General features: G+C 37.2%; 1 long non-coding RNA gene across 1 annotated transcript; it reads left to right on the top strand.

Moving 5' to 3' along the window:
• Window positions 1-5,226: 5,226 nt before the first annotated feature.
• On the top strand, window positions 5,227-10,063 carry LOC136686692 (uncharacterized). The gene is made up of 4 exons (XR_010800355.1): window positions 5,227-5,326; window positions 5,498-7,835; window positions 7,964-8,030; window positions 9,925-10,063. It is a non-coding gene; the product is annotated as an uncharacterized lncRNA (long non-coding RNA).
• Window positions 10,064-10,678: the final 615 nt, after the last annotated feature.

Here is a 10,678-nt window from a genome sequence, read left to right as displayed (position 1 = left end):
ACGCCACCCCAATTGTCTAAAGGGTATGGGGATCCCTGTCAGGTTTCTCAAATAAATGAGTAATAAGACAAAATGAGTTTAACAAAAGGTACTTTATTCAGTCAACACAGCATAAAATCAAGACACATTAACACGAGTCTTAAATTCAATAGTGAACAACGGGACCACACCCATTCAGCCAAACACTCCTGGCAAAGTCTAAAAGGTTATAAGCAAGATGCCCACAGAGTAATAATGGGTTCCAATTAATTACCCCAAAGAAACAAAAAGAGAAAACAACACCTCTAAAAATAGACAACTCTTTACACAAGAAGAAAAAAACACCAATAATAATCAAACCTAAGCCTTGGGGCAGAACACTAATAATTACTCTAGGGCCATCACGATTCAGATTTATTCAAATGCGTTGAACAATAAATGGGCATAAAAGGCAACCCCTTGTAACACTAAGTAAAAGTAATGGTCCTATGGTCCACTAAGAGAAGGAAATTAAAAGACACCAACAGTACAAGTGGCTCAGTAAATCAATACAGTACTACTAAACTTTGGCAAGAGAGGCAAGCAGGTAATATAAGGGAGAGGGAAAAAAAGAAAAAAAAGAAAACAATGGCATACAGGCAACCAGGCCTGGCGCCACTGAAACATAAAACACAGGATCAATCTACATTTCAGTACACTCCTGTCCTTAAAACATAACACATCTGCTCCCCATGATCAGAAAAACCCCATCACTCACAAGTCACAATAAAACCTCCCCATGTACATACATATATATGCCTAAAACGAATATAAATACACATAGAGATATAAATACATACATTAATACCAGGTTGTTGCTATAACAGTCAAAAACTCGCTAAGATAAGATGCACTAATATAAAAAAAGGAATACCCACCTAGCTGCTGCAAAGTGCGATCAACCAGCACAGGAACAGTAACATTCAGGCAACTGCAGTCGAGTACTATATTGAGATTAAAACACAAATCGCCATTAACCGCATTGCTCCTCATATCACAATCCCTAACCCGCCTCCCTTTGACGCCCACCAGTATTCACCAAAAAAACTACCCACATAAATCAGAGTTGTACTTACTAAGCCTTAATGGCGAAGTCAGTTATCCCGTGGCCTCAAACCACCATCTACCCTATAGCTCGCTGGGTAGTCAAGCAAAGCTAGAAACCTGCTTAAAACTCATGGGACACTTGGCTTCCAATCCAGCCATAGAAATACGACTCAGCTTCCACCGCCGCGACGATGCTGCACACCCAAACACACCACCTTGGTTGATCAAAGCGGAAGTGGAAATTATTGGTGACCCTGGAGCTTTTGTCGTCCTATCCAACCCACCAGGTGACGACAATAATACCCTCTTTAGCATTCCCTGTCAACCATACCACATATATATATCGAGTATATTACCAACTATTCTAGATGTTAGAAATTAATTCGTCTTTCTAAATTGAGACAGGAATTTTTCCTCGTGATTGAAACAGTAATTCACATCACTCGGTTAGTTAGTAGACAGTCACCTGAGAATAACAGAGGATAAAATTAATAACACATTGCATAATACATGTTTAGAAACAATGACACATATGCGTCCGATATGATGTTCAGAGGGAAAGAGGGTGAAAAGTGATTTCGCAAATGTTGGTCCATGCTGTTTGTCTGGTTTGAACTTGCTGGAGGTCACCATTGGCAGTCCTGGGCCATCTGTTGATTTTGGATAAGGGTGCCAGTCCGAGCTGATGGTAATAAAGCTGTGGTTCTTTAATCCTGGTCTCCAAGGCTCTGATTGATCTTTTAGGCTTAATGGGGTCATAAACTTGGGGGTTCCACTTTACTGTCCAGAAGAAGAAGCCCAGCTGGCCACCAACGTCAAAAGACGTTGATATGTGGTTGAATGTTGGTCGTGACGTCGGATGACCAAAATTTTACGTCAAGGTAACGTCTAATACCGATGTTAAACTGACGTAAGAATCTGACGACATATGACACTGATATTTTGTTAGTTTTAAGTCATGATATTATGTAACCACAATCCAACGTCTAACAAACATCATATCCTCATTTCAAATAGACGTAAAATAACAACATTTAGTTAGGTAAGGTATGGTGAGCAAATCCCAACGTCTGATAAACGTCTGAATTTTAACGTCAGTTCAACTTGCCATTCTAACATCAATAAATATTGATAATTTGTTGGTTTTAAGTAGTGATGTTGTGTAACCAAAATCCAACATCTTCCAAACGTTACATCCTGATGTCAAAGTGACGTAAATTACCAACATTAAGCTGTAAGGTATGTTGACCAAATCCCAACGTCTGATAAACGTCTGAATTTTAACGTCAGTTCAACCTGCCATTATAACATCAATAGACATTGATAATTTGTTGGTTTTAAGTAGTGATGTTATGTAACCAAAATACAACATCTTCCAAACGTCACATCCTGATGTCAAATTGACGTAAATTACCAACATTAAGCTGTAAGGTATGGTGACCAAATCCCAACGTCTGATAAATGTCTGAATTTTAACATGAGTTCAACATGCCATTCTAACATCAATAGATGTTGAAAATTTGTTGGTTTTAATTGGTGCTGTTATGTAACCAAAATCCAACATCTTCCAAACGTCACATCATGATGTCAAATTGACGTAAATTACCAACATTAAGTTGTAAGATATGGTGACCAAATCCCAAAATCTGACAAACGTCTGAATTTTAACGTCAGTTCAACCTGCCATTCTACCATCAATAGACGTTGATAATTTGTTGGTTTTAAGCAGTGATGTTATGTAACCACAATCCAATGTCTAACAAACGTTATATCCTCGTGTCAAATAGACATAAAATACCAACATTTAGTTGTAAGGTATGGTGACCAAATCCCAAAGTCTGATAAACGTCTGAATTTTAACGTCAGTTCAACCTGCCATTCTAACATCAATAGACGTTGAAAATTTGTTGGTTTTAAGTAGAGATGTTATGTAACCAAAATACAATATCTTCCAAACGTCACATCCTGATGTCAAATTGCCATAAATTACCAACATTAAGCTGTAAGTTGTGGTGACCAAATCCCAACGTCTGATAAACATCTGAATTTTAACGTCAGTTCAACCTGCCATTCTAACATCAATAGACGTTGATAATTTGTTGGTTTTAAGTAGTGATATTATGTAACCAAAATCCAGCATCTTCCAAACGTCACATCCTGATTTCAAATTGACGTAAATTACCAACATTAAGCTGTAAGGTATGGTGACCAAATCCCAAAGTCTGATAAACGTCTGAATTTCAACATCAGTTCAACCTGCCATTCTACCATCAATAGACGTTGATAATTAGTTGGTTTTAAGTAGTGATGTTATGTAACCACAATCCAATGCCTAACAAACGTCATATCCTCATGTCAAATAGACATAAAATACCAATATTTTGTTGTAAGGTAGGGTGACCAAATCCCAAAGTCTGATAAACGTCTGAAATTTAACATCAGCTCAACTTGCCATTCTAACATCAATAGATGTTGAAAATTTGTTGGTTTTAAGTTGTGATGTTTTATAACCAAAATCCAACATCTTCCAAACATCACATCCTGATGTCAAATTGATGTAAATTACCAACATTAAGTTGTAAGATATGGTGACCAAATCCCAAGGTCTGATAAATGTCTGAATTTTAACGTCAGCTCATTGTGTCATTCTAACATCAATAGACGTTGATAATTTGTTGGTTTTAAGTCATGATGTTATGTAATCAAAATCCAACATTGTCCAAACCTCACATTCAGATGTCAAACTGACGTAAAATAACAAGTAGTTTTAATGTATGGTGACCAAAACCCAACACCTTGTAAACGTCAGTCTTCTAACGTCAGTTCAACATGCCATTCTAACATCAATAGATGATGAAAATTTGTTGGTTTTAAGTAGTGATGTTATGTAACCAAAATCCAACATCTTCCAACCGTCACATACTGATGTCAAATTGACGTAAATTACCAACATTAAGTTGTAAGGTATGGTGACCAAATCCCAATGTCTGATAAATGTCTGAAATTTAACGTCAGCTCAATGTGCCATCCTAACATCAATAGACGTTGAAAATTTGTTGATTTTAAGTCATGACGTTATGTAACCAAAATCCAATATTTTCCAAATGTCACATCCTGATGTCAAGTTGATATAAAAAAAACGCCAACCTTAAGTTATAATATAGGGTGACCAAAACCCAACGCCTGGTAAACATTAGACTAACATCAATAGATATGATATTTTGTTGGTTTTAGGTCGTGGGGTTTAGTACTTCAAATTTAACGTCATCTTGATGTAAAATACCTACATTTATTTGTTAGGTATTGGTAATCAAAACCCAGTGTATGATAAACATCATAATCTAAATGTCAACTCAATGTGACATTCTAACAACATTGGATATACTTAGTTGGTTTAAGATGCAATATTCATTCATTCATTCATTTATTAAATGTAACTGCTTATCCACTTTAGGGTTGCAGTGGGTCCGGAGACTACCTGGAATCAGTGGGGCACTTGTCCTTCACAGTGTGACACACACTCATTCACACACTTATACCTATGGACAGTTTTGAGTAGCCAATTGAGCTACCAACATGTGTTTTTGGACCATGGGAGCAAATTGGAGCACCCGGAGAAAACCCACATGAACACAGGGAAAACACACCCAACTAATCACAGACAGTCATGCGGAACAGGGTTCGAACCTACTGAGATGTTCTTCAGTGGGCAATAATCTGAGCGGTCCAATGGTGGACCAGCAGTGGCCTACCATCAGTGGGTTACCAACATTTTCAAGCCATTTGACAGGTATATGCTTGCCGTCTTAAGAATACAAAACACACTATTAATAAATGTTGTAGTGAGTTTGCTACTGTATTGTAATGTATTTTTGAATACAGTATTTTACTGTGTATTGTAATGTATCTTGGGTAAAAGACTGGAAGCAGCAATGAAGCAACTAGCTCTACAGTATTTCACTGTATTGTGAGCTGGGGAGGCTGAGGACTGCAAATAGCATCTAAAGGTGAGTAACTTATTTACACCATTTATTTATCACTTATTTTATTATTTTGACAACTTAAATATAGCTTAGATTGTTCCAAAATTACATTCGTGTTTTTGCCCCCCCTCCTTTAGGCAATGGTACAATTTATTTTTGTAACGTCAGGCGGGGCAGGGGTGACGAGAACAGAGACGGAGAGAAAGAGACAAAACGTATTCAGAGGCTTCAAACGTCGTCGTACTTTAGGGATTTTGGAACAAAAGTAATGAGTAAATGTATGTTTTAATCATACAGCTCTAAACGTTTCCAACCACATTGTCTTGGTACTGCTTTTTAGCAAGATAGATGGTGCTAGTTATGATAGCCGCGAACATTTAACCAGATAACTCCTGTGGAATTTGCACACTTGTTTGCTCCCAAAAAATTTTAATGTTTTATCGTCGCAGATATCGTCAACTGGCGTTTCCCCCCCCTCAAATTAGTCCGTTAGAGGGGATTGAAGCCGGAGACATCACCAGTTTTGTGACGGCTTACAAGCAGGAGACTGAGGGAAAGGTAGGAGAGAAGAGGCGGGAAGAAAACAAAGAGAGGGTTCTGCTCCATTGAAACAGGCTGCCGGTGAAAGGACGGGTCAGTCGTAGCATTATTTATTTATATTTAGCGTAGTAGAGAACGATAATTTAACTGTACAAACAATTGTAAACTCAAAGTCCAGTTTTGGGCTTCTTGCGGGTACTATTCGAGTTTTAGTTAGCTAGCAGAGTAATGCTTTTTAAAGAAGAGAACGGAGGGAAATATAAACATAGAGATGGACAGGGATTCTGGTCATTGATATTGGTCAGTTTGGTAAAATTAGCTACGTTCATTATAACAGAGAATTTTAAACGTAGATGTTGTAGACATTGTAAACATGTAATGTTAGCTACATACAAACTCCATTCCAGATTATTAGCTAATATATATTTGGAGTGTCAGGTGTGAATGAGGTGCAAGATGGGGGGAGTGAAATAGATTTTACTTTGTGCTGTATTGAGAATTATAGGCTGCTGTATTTTGCTGCAGAATTTTGAGCTCCATTCTACGGAGCCCCTAAAGGGACTGGGGGAAAAAAAAAGACTTGATTTTGCGTTCCCTCGCAAATACATTGCGCTCCTTTGCAAATGTTTTATGATACACAATTGTCTTTGTGGCTCAGTCAACACATCAGGACACTGCAGTTTCCAGTGAAATCCAGCCACTTGAAACAGATATATATGTATTTATTTATCTCTACTAACACACAGTTTCGTTGCCAGTGCGACGTCTGTAAGGAATACATCTGTATACATCTGTAAGGAACTGCCTAACATCAGAAGTTGTCAACAACAGGTTTATATAAGTAGTGTAGCATCCTGAAAGTTCTAGTCAGAACGCCGTATTTCCATAGTAACAGTTGTATGAGACGTAGGCTTCTTCATGAAAGAAAGAAAAAGTGTGGAAGGCTGTGTTTTTTTTTTTTTTTTTTTAATTGTTATTGACTGGGGTAGGGGTCAAGCTAAGAATGTTAACGAAAAACCTTTACCAAGCAAAGACTCTTAAAAATCCGGTCATTCAATAACAAGATGGAGGGTGTAAGGCTCAACACACAGAGATCTCAGGGCACATTGTGGACTGATTTTTACAGAGACGTGGCTCAGCGCGCTGACTCCAGACACGGCTGTGGAGCTAGAGCCGGTCGCTACACCATGCATTTCGTTTTATCTGGCAATTGTTTTTTTTTTAATTATTTTATTATAAGTGAAAACGGGTAAAAACAGGATACCCTTTTCTGACTGACTTTTACACACATACACACATTACTCCAATACACTACCAATAGCTACACATTTATTTAGGTGTTCACTCTCCTTTCTCTCCCACTGATTGGAAACTGTGTTCATTGTCTGTATCTTTATACTGTTCACGTAACCTTTGTCCATGCGCTTGCACTTTAAATTCTCTCATCCTCTTTGCTAAGCAATTAACAACACAGCATCAAACGTTTCAGTTGGCGCTCCCCAATAACATATCCATGTTCTCTGCTGAGAAGAAATGCTATGTCTTTATATTTCAGTCCAAGATCAAAATAAAATTCAACGAGCTGCTCCATAGTTCACCTGACACGCACAGCAAGCACATAATCAACAGCAAGCACAGTACCACAGAGCCCGCAAAGTATTTGAGAGGTAACACAATTGTGTTTGCGAAGGAACGCAAAACTATTTGCAAAGCAATGCAAAAGTCTTTTTTTTCCCAGTCCCTTTAGGGGCTCCGTAACAAAGACAACTGTGTATCATAAAACATTTGCAAAGGAGTGCAATGTATTTGCGAGGGAATGCAATAATGTTTGCAAGGGAACACAAAATCAATAGTCTTTTTTTATTTTAACCCCAGTCCCTTTAGGGGCTCCATACCATTCCAAATCTGATTTGAGACTCCCATTTTTGTTATTTTGTTTATAGTCAGATTTTGAAGGGAAGAACCTATTTGCTAGCCAGGTATACAAAACTAGTAAATTAATTAGCTTGGCTAAGTGTTTGTGTGTGTACATTTTAATTGTTTATCAGAGTTTAAGAGTATTGCATTTAAAGTGTCTAAATACTAAATGTTGGCTACCAGTTCTGTGATCACAAATGTAGTGTGTTGGTTTATGTAATGCATATGAAATGACATCTTATTTCTCTGTACTATATGTTTTAAATGTGGAGAGTCTCGTCGTGCCATGACTTTCAGGAAGTTGGCTGCATTTAAGGCTCACATTTACAGGTATCATTAAAACAGCAAAACTGAAACTAGACCTAGGCTATGTCATATAGGTTTTAATTTGACATGTCATTGAAAACTGCAATGATAAATGTTGAAGACTTAAAATAATTTATATTCTCATCATTTAGGCAAGTGCCACAGCTGCTGATTTTGAAACACTTAACCTGCTTGTGAGTCCTCAGATGTTTATTCTGGGTATGTATATATAATTGCAAGATACTCCAGAATGACAAAAGTTTAAGAAACATTTGAATTAATTACAGTGGAATTTTTGACCAATGCAAGATGTTTGCTGACAGTGGAAGGACAAGTGACCTATGTTTGCTCAAGCCTCCATTAATTTCTGGAAAGGCAGCCCTAAATTTCCTATGGACAGGAAGTTTAACGTATAATTGAGTTAATCCAGAAGTAAAAAATAGTATTCTTTGTATTTTTTCTTTCTTTCTCTCTCTCTACTTGTTTACTTCCTTCTCTGAATTAAACTAGCCTCTATTTCATGTTATCTTACCTGTAATTAAAAGTATTAATATATATATATATATATATATATAAGAACCTTGAAATATGGTAACTTTACTGACGCAGAAACCCCATGTATGAAAATGGATTAAAAAATTCTAAAATTATCTGAAGGTAACTGCTTATTAATATTTTGCAGTACTTATAATTGCAGTACTTTTGGGAAAAAATGGTTTTGTTGAGTTCGTATTAATATCTATCCTCAGTCTTCACTGCAAAAAGTGTGAGCAAGCGACAACTAGGGCTGGGCGATATGACCAAAAATTCATATCTCGATATGCCTAAAAGGAATGGAGATATATGATACGATATGACATTATGAAAGCCATAACAAAATACAATGTCTAAGTATTAGTGTTTATTTTTACCACCAAATAGGACATGCTGCATTATCTAACAGTAATTATTAATGTAATTCACCCTTTACCTCACTCATTTGCTCTGATTACTTGCAGAAAAATAAACACAAAAAGTAAAGAAATTTGTGTCTGGTAGATTATTTCTTTGTTGTAACAGTGCTTCTTGCCAATAAGCCTTATACCATTACTGTTAATTTCTCTTTTAAATTGTGCCACATTTGTAAGAAAAATGCTTTTGTGAGATGAGCAGTAGAGCTGAGTATATGTGTTGCGCCAGTGAAAAATTTGTCAAATACTCACTGCAAGTGCATAATAGCTTATTTTGTATGATGGTGTAATGCGGCATCTCCTTCACTTGAAAAATGAGGCTTATCATCATTGGAAGCAATCTCAATGCAGAAAAAGATATTGAGATGAAATTCTACAACCAGTGGCAATCCCATATCTCCGCAGTCTGGGACCAAACTCTATCCTCCAAAATGACAACACTTGCCCCCACAGAGTGGTGTTTATCAGAGACTACCTCCAGAATTTGGTAGTGGAGAGGATGGAATGGCCTGCCAGCTCCTGACCTCAACCCCAATGAACACTTGTGGGATCAGCTTGTGCGTGCTGTTCATGCCACAGTGACCAACACAACCACGTGTGTGACCAGCAGTGTGTAACCAGGATGGTGACCATCATGAAGAGAAAGTCCTGGGCTGTTTTGGCTGTTTATGGTTCTTCCACACGCTACTGAAGCTCCTATTTGTTAAATGAATACATTGTTAAATTGCCAATATGTCTTGTTTCTTCAAACTTCAGTCAGCCAGTCACAACTCACCAAACGAGTCAATGGCAGAATAAGCTTTTTGGCATCGGCAGAGAGGATTGAGCTAATGTTTCATTGGCACAGCCCACATACTCATCTCTACTGCTCATCCCACAAATGCATGTTCCTTATAAATGTGGCACCATTTCAAAGGGAAATTAACATGATTCCAACAGTATATGATTTATTGCCAAGAAGCATTGTTACAACAAAGATATAATCTACCAAACAAAATATCCTTATTTTTGTGCTATGTTTAGTTTTAAAAATGGTCTTGCCCATGATGTCATCTGACCTTCCCTTTACTATATCCTCTTGTGTACAAAATTTTTATTGGAACTTTTTTGTGCCTTTATTTCCACATGCTATGTTACTAACTATGGAATTTTTATTTTTATAGATGCCTCATTGGTACAAATCCCCAGGGGTGGTCAACGTAAAGAGCAACCATGAAGTCCTGAATCATGCATTCGTGTGTATCCTCTATTTAAAGAAACTGAAGCACTTTGAATGAAATTTTATTTACAAACCGGATTCCAAAAAAGTTGGGACACTAAACAAATTGTGAATAAAAACTGAATGCAATGATGTGGAGATGGCAAATGTCAATATTTTATTCGTAATAAAACATAGATGACAGATCAAAAGTTTAATCTGAGTAAATGTAACATTTAAAAAAAATATATGTTCATTCAAAATTTCACAGTGTCAACAAATCCCAAAAAAGTTGGGACAAGTAGCAATAAGTGGCTGGAAAAAGGAAATTGAGCATATAGCGAAGAGCTGGAAAACCAATTAACAATTATTAGGTCAATTGACAACATGATTGGGTATAAAAAGTGCTTCTCACAGTGTCAGTGTCTCTCTGAAGCCAAGATGGTAAGAGGATCACCAATTCCACCATTGTTGCGCAGAAAGATAGTGCAGCAATACCAGAATGGCGTTACCCAGCGTAAAAAAAAGCAAAGATTTTTAAGTTATCATCATCAGCCGTGCATAACGTCATCAAAAGATTCAGAGAATCTGGAACAATTGCTGTGCGTAAGGGTCAAGGCCGTAAAACTCTACTGGATGCTCGTGATTTCCAGGCCCTTAAACATCACTGCACCTCAAACAGGAATGCCACTGTCAAGGAAATAACAGAATGGGCTCAG

This window comes from Hoplias malabaricus, chromosome 2, assembly GCF_029633855.1.
Source record: "Hoplias malabaricus isolate fHopMal1 chromosome 2, fHopMal1.hap1, whole genome shotgun sequence".
Taxonomy (NCBI): Eukaryota; Metazoa; Chordata; class Actinopteri; order Characiformes; family Erythrinidae; genus Hoplias; species Hoplias malabaricus.
This window is presented reverse-complemented; position numbering and strand designations above follow the sequence as displayed.